This window comes from Lolium rigidum, chromosome 1 (assembly GCF_022539505.1).
Source record: "Lolium rigidum isolate FL_2022 chromosome 1, APGP_CSIRO_Lrig_0.1, whole genome shotgun sequence".
Taxonomy (NCBI): domain Eukaryota; kingdom Viridiplantae; phylum Streptophyta; class Magnoliopsida; order Poales; family Poaceae; genus Lolium; species Lolium rigidum.
Genome location: NC_061508.1, coordinates 51,733,973 through 51,741,447, shown reverse-complemented (window position 1 = coordinate 51,741,447; position 7,475 = coordinate 51,733,973). Strand labels below are relative to the sequence as shown.

Below are 7,475 nucleotides of genomic sequence, written 5' to 3'. Positions count from 1 at the left end.
TACCGCGCCGTTGCCGCCGTCTCCCATCGCGCCGCAGCCGCCGCCACCACCTCCTTTCGCCGCCGCATCGAAGGCCGCCCATCTCCCTCCGCGCGCACGCTCGGCCGGCCGCCCCCAACCGCGCCTCTCCACCGCGCTGCAGCCTCCGGCCGACGTCGCCGCGCCGACCGCCGCCGTTGCCGCCGGCCCATTCGCCTGTTCCTCGCCGCACGTGCGCCTTGCCGCGCGCCTCCTCCGGTGAGCGCGCCTATCTCCTCCCCGGTCGGCCAACCGGCGGCCGGCCACCCGACCATTTTTTTTTATTAGCTACACTAGCTAGTTAGTAAAAATAGTTAGTAGAAATATATAATTTCTTAGTTAGACTAGTTAGTACAAATAGTTAGTAAAAATATATTATTTGTTTGTTAGACTAATTAGAAATAGTGGATAGTAAAAATAATATGTTAATTAGAAATAGTTAGTAAATATTTACAATAATATATGTTAGTTACAACTCTATATTAATAAAAAATAATGCTATTTAGAACTCTATTTTTTAGAAATAGTGGCTAATATATGTATATGTTAGTAAAAATAGTTAATATATATGTTAGAAATAATGTTAGTTAGAACTCTATGTTAGTTAGAACCCTATAATAGTTAGTAAAACTATAGTTAGTAAAATATTTACAATAATATATGTTAGTAAATAATAGTGGTTAGTAAAAATAATGTTAGTTAGAACTCTATATTATTAGTTAAAAAATAATGTTAGGGGTAGTATGTATATATAGTTATTTAATTTAGCACAATATCATGTTTTTTTATTTACATTAGTACATATATGAATTAGTTTCGTAGCTACGATATGCCGCGCCAGCCGGTGCGTCGTGGAGGGCTATGGGAACCGGGGACGAGGAAGGAGACAGAGAAAGGAGAGAAAAATATTCTACATCTCCTTTCTTTCTACGAAGGAACAACAGTGCAAAATTCTTTTCTTGTGCATAATCTTATATGAGATGTTTGATTCACACTCACATTCTTGATACATGTATATGTCACGGTTATAGATTTTATGGGTATATTATTTGAGTGCTACAGTTTCTATCGAATTAACCCAATACAGAAAGCATGACCATAAAATTATGAAAATAGCACACGCAAATATTTTATTGCTCAAAGAAGGAAAACCCAACCACTGATCACAACATGATATGTAGTATCTTAAAATACAAATTTTACAAATTCTAGTAGGAAATATGCTCAAATAAGAGTAAAATTACAATGCATTCATGTGAACATGGTAGCCTCCTATTAACAACACACGGAGTTCATGCACGCATAGAAATGAACGTGTTGGAGTTCAAGTATGTTCAACTTATTGTGTCCATCAACAAAGTGGGAGTTCCCAATTTCATGGATATATCTCAATTACCGAATAGGGACCCAAGTATCGACATTATTTTGTAATCAATGAATCCAGCATCGACAAATATCCCCTTCCACTCACTTTCGTTTCGCTCCACCCCGTTGATGTACATCATGAACAAGTTTTGTATGGCTTCCATCTCGGTTATTTTCTTCTCGCCATGCTCTAATCCTCTTACCATATCTATGATTATCACTTTTCCTCCAACATTTCTAGCAGGGATGGCTTCCTTGCAACGTTTAAGTATCTTGACGCAGTCTTCATGATCCCAGTCATGCAAAATATTCTAGAACAAATATGCATAAACAAATTGAAGTAATAAATTTTAGAAATTTAGTGAAAGATGAATGATGAAAGAACCGATAATTTAGTGAGACCCAAAAGACCGATCAATAATTGGTTAGAATTTTTTTAGACCAAAGTTAGATCATTCAATTTAGTATTAGTTTCTAACAATCGATAGACCAAACTGACCAAACTATACGTGTGACCACCCCAAACTCCAGAATTGTGTGATATGCGTGAATTGTTGTATTCTTGTATGCCAATCAATATCTATTGCATGGATTTACTTTTGTTTGGTATTGGTGAACATTTATTTTTATCAATCAATAAAATATATGCATTGCAATAAAGTACAAAAATAAACTAAAATGTTTCCTTTTTGACTAATATTGTCGAATTTTTTATGTTGACTAGATCGACCATAATTTTGGGTCCTGAACGAACCCGAACTGAAATTATCGTGTACCCAAATCTATCGGGTAGTAAAAGTGACGATTATATTTTGAGCTTCATTTTTAGATGATTGAACTTAAAATAGATCGAAATATTTACAATAATATATGTTAGTTACAACTCTATATTAATAAAAAATAATGCTATTTAGAACTCTATTTTTTAGAAATAGTGGCTAATATATGTATATGTTAGTAAAAATAGTTAATATATATGTTAGAAATAATGTTAGTTAGAACTCTATGTTAGTTAGAACTCTATAATAGTTAGTAAAATATTTACAATAATATATGTTAGTAAATAATAGTGGTTAGTAAAAATAATGTTAGTTAGAACTCTATATTATTAGTTAAAAAATAATGTTAGGGGTAGTATGTATATATAGTTATTTAATTTAGCACAATATCATGTTTTTTTATTTATATTAGTACATATATGAATTAGTTTCGTAGCTACGATATGCCGCGCCAGCCGGTGCGTCGTGGAGGGCTATGGGAACCGGGGACGAGGAAGGAGACAGAGAAAGGAGAGAAAAATATTCTACATCTCCTTTCTTTCTACGAAGGAACAACACTGCAAAATTCTTTTCTTGTGCATAATCTTAAATGAGATGTTTGATTCACACTCACATTCTTGATACATGTATATGTCACGGTTATAGATTTTATGGGTATATTATTTGAGTGCTACAGTTTCTATCGAATTAACCCAATACAGAAAGCATGACCATAAAATTATGAAAATAGCACACGCAAATATTTTATTGCTCAAAGAAGGAAAACCCAACCACTGATCACAACATGATATGTAGTATCTTAAAATACAAATTTTGCAAATTCTAGTAGGAAATATGCTCAAATAAGAGTAAAATTACAATACATTCATGTGAACATGGTAGCCTCCTATTAACAACACACGGAGTTCATGCACGCATAGAAATGAACGTGTTGGAGTTCAAGTATGTTCAACTTATTGTGTCCATCAACAAAGTGGGAGTTCCCAATTTCATGGATATATCTCAATTACCGAATAGGGACCCAGTACTGACATTATTTTGTAATCAATGAATCCAGCATCGACAAATATCCCCTTCCACTCACTTTCGTTTCGCTCCACCCCGTTGATGTACATCATGAACAAGTTTTGTATGGCTTCCATCTCGGTTATTTTCTTCTCGCCATGCTCTAATCCTCTTACCATATCTATGATTATCACTTTTCCTCCAACATTTCTAGCAGGGATGGCTTCCTTGCAACGTTTAAGTATCTTGACGCAGTCTTCATGATCCCAGTCATGCAAAATATTCTAGAACAAATATGCATAAACAAATTGAAGTAATAAATTTTAGAAATTTAGTGAAAGATGAATGATGAAAGAACCGATAATTTAGTGAGACCCAAAAGACCGATCAATAATTGGTTAGAATTTTTTTAGACCAAAGTTAGATCATTCAATTTAGTCATTAGTTTCTAACAATTGATAGACCAAACTGACCAAACTATACGTGTGACCACCCCAAACTCCAGAATTGTGTGATATGCGTGAATTGTTGTATTGTTGTATGCCAATCAATATCTATTGCATGGATTTACTTTTGTTTGGTATTGGTGAACATTTATTTTTATCAATTAATAAAATATATGCATTGCAATAAAGTACAAAAATAAACTAAAATGTTTCCTTTTTGACTAATATTGTCGAATTTTTTATGTTGACTAGATCGACCATAATTTTGGGTCCTGAACGAACCCGAACTGAAATTATCGTGTACCCAAATCTATCGGGTAGTAAAAGTGACGATTATATTTTGAGCTTCATTTTTAGATGATTGACTTAAAATAGATCGAAATACAAAGACTGAAATGTCAGTCATGACCGAACGCCCACCCCTATACGTGGAGACGAGAGACATGAATTTTTTTGGGGAAGTGGGCTTTAATGCAAAAGCTAGCTGCAACACATGCTAATAATTAATTTGTGAGAGTGGAGGTGAACCGCGTATAATAAAATAATACATTCTTATAGTTAACTATTATGCATATTGGCTATAAGTTTTTTTTTTGAGATCTCATATTGGCTATAAGTTAACTATGAATAACATAACCAAGAGCAAACTCAACTATTAAACTTGCTTTAATGAGTCTTAATTTGGTCTCTCCCAGTGCTCCACCTTTGGCACCCGGTGGCACTCCACTCAATATTTTCACCACGTGGCACAAATTTATGAGGAGAGAAGACATAAATATCTCCTATCATATAGATATCAACTTTACATGAAAATTAAGAATTGTTAGTTTCACATGGAAGGACAACACACAATTGCTAAGTCCACATTGCCATTATAACATTTTGTCTATTTTCGTAGTTCCATTTTCATAGCTTACAACTGTTTCCTCGATTTGTAATCTATTTTGAGAAAAAGCTTTATTTTCACGAGAGTTTTAAAACTAAATCTAACTTTGGTATGTGTCGAGAAACGTTATTTCAAACTTCATTTGTTACCACCTGGTAATTCACAAGCCACCATTATATCATCTATCAACTTACACTGGGGACTCGGTACTAGTAGATTAAAAAAAGGCACACGAGTCCTATCGTCTGCACTCCAAAACAGGCGCCGCTCGGAAAACCTAGCCGCCTCCACTTTATTATTTTCTATAGATCGGTTCCCCCTCCTTCGGCCAGCTTCACCGGTATCGGGAGGGGTGAGGAACCCGATCTATGCGTGGAGTTTCTAAAAAAAGTAGTGTTTTCAGTAGATCGATTATGTTAGGATTTTGGTAGCCGCCTTCTTGTTGGTTTTCCCTCACCGTATGCGATAAGTGATCTTCGGTCTTTCGTTCGACGATGAGATCTCCTTCCTGATGTAAGTGGTGGTGTTGAAAGATTAAAGTTCTATAGGTATGTGTCTTCAGATCTTACTTCGACAGATCGATTTTGGAAATTTTCTCATGGTTGCCGCGAAGTGGATTATCCTCGCAGTTTTTGTCTCAGCTGCTACGTCCTCGACAATGGTGATTCGTACTCTCGGTTCTCTAGCAACGTCGACAAGGTGTTGGTACTCTTGCCAATTTTGATTGAGTACTTTAATGTTTGCACGCGTGCACGCAGCCTTGGCATTGCGGCTTAAATTAGAATTATGGGATAACATGGTATTTACATGCTTATGGTTTATTATCTATCTTTTGTTACATTCAGAAGAGTACAAGATTGTGTGTTGAAAGAAGGAAAATTTTGAAGATCTTGGAGATTTGTTAGTATCATTTAGACTTTGTTTTGTAATCATTGGAGACAACTCATGTATTTGTACCATGTACAATTCATTACTACGAATATATGTGATATTTATTGTAAAAAAAACTTATACCGGAGACATACTACCTAGCTATTAGTACAATAGATTTGTTTTTAAGTATATTCATTACCGTCAAGGTGTACCAACAGTCCTGATAATACCCCCTCTTCTTTTTTATTATATATATCACTATTTTTTAGTACTATCGCAACAATTCCATAATACTAATAGCAATCCTCGCTATGTTTTTATTTGTCCTGCATTCTGGGTCTAATCAAAGTCAAACTTTCTAAATTTTCAACAAGGAGAGTGGACTTTTAGAGCAGGTGCTTGGTGAGCACCCGTATCCACACCATGTATACTGCATCAAGATCTGTGCTAATTCTTTTTGTTCCCCTCTCAAACAATTTCTTATTTTTGTATCTCTCACACCACACATTCTTTGAAGTCAAAAACTTGCAGATCACTTAAACATAACAATTGGAATGTGGGAAAAATATTTTGGATTTTTATGTCATTATCTATATATGTATCTCAAGAATTTATTTTGAAATTTAAATAATTTAAAATTTAAATTTGCACAAAAAAATTCTGAACTATTTTTCCTCCATTCTATTTGTTGTTTTTGAGTGATTTGCAAAAAAATCTAATCGAAATATTGTATAATTTGAGAGATAGAAAAAAGAAAAAGACAAAAAATGAGAAGGTGCGTGGAGCGCACCTGCTCCACCACACTTTTCCCTTTCAACAAGTAAAAAGAAATAAATACCAACATCTGCATATCAAATGCATACGCTGTGGAAATATAGTTTATAAAAATTCTAATGCCATAGATTTTATGTTGTAGGTGTTGATATTTGTTCATGCATTTTGTGTCAAACTATATAAAGCTTGACTTTTACTGAATCAAGAATGAAGAGTAATCTCTGAACGGAGGGAGCGACCAGTATTTGAGCGAGTAAGCGTGCCATCATTAATTGAATAATTGATTAGAATTCGTAAAAACCATGCATATGTGTGAAATGCATACCTTCAGCACGACAGCATCCGCCGATGGAATGGATTCAAACATGTCACCGGCTATGAATTGCAGATTTTCATGACTGGCACCGTCGGCGTCCTGGGAGATAACGTGAGGAAGGTCCATAACGGTGCACTTGATGTGCGGGAAAGCCCTTGCGATGACTTTGGTGCCTGCGCCGCTGCCACCGCCGACGTCGACGAGCGAACCCAAGCCGCCGAAGATGTGTCCATTGCCAGCAATAGTGACCTCGAGGAAGACCTGGCTATCAGCGGCCATCGAGCCGTTCAGGACACTGTTGAATTCAGTGTCCTTGCTGCCCATCTCCCACTGGGAGCAGCCATGCATGTGCAAGTTCGAAGAGGGACCCGGCGCCTGCAGGCGCCGGCTCACTCCTAAACCAGTCGGGCATGCTGAAGAAGGACGAGACGACGAGAGGGTTCACCAGGAAGGGCACCATAGGGGTCAAGTTGTGCCAGCCGACGAGGAAGCGGCACGTCGTGGTCAGCCCGTACAGGACATCACCGCCTTCTTCCCCGGCGGCGGTGCTGAAGATGCCGGAAGCGGTGAGAAGTTCAAGCACGCGCTGGAGGTCCGTGACTTTGGCCGGATGTACCTTGGTGTCGGCTGCGATGTCGGCCAGGGTGGCGGTGCCGCCACGGCCGTGGATGGCATCCGGGATGCCCAGGTCCACGGCGCACTTGAGCGACATGGACTTGACGTAACCGAGAAGGTGGTTTTGGAGCTCGGCGAGACCTGAGAGCAGCTCCTGTGGGCTCACTTCGGCCAATAGCTTGAGCGTCATCTTTCTAGTTTAGCTAACCTGACTGCAAATGTAAGCGTAGATGCAGGTATAATTCTTGGTCCTTCTAGAGCACTCCCTCCCAGGCTTTTTATACAGGATCAACGGAGTACTATTTGCCCTAGAAACGGAATAGTATTGAAAAATATTGACCTTCTTTAACAACTCGACCAGTTAGGTGAACTAGCTGCATCACCCCCCTATACAATAA

General features: G+C 37.8%; 1 pseudogene; it reads right to left on the bottom strand.

Annotated features, from left to right (window-relative positions):
* Nucleotides 1-3,151: 3,151 nt before the first annotated feature.
* On the bottom strand, nt 3,152-7,267 carry LOC124672886 (annotated as a pseudogene).
* Nucleotides 7,268-7,475: the final 208 nt, after the last annotated feature.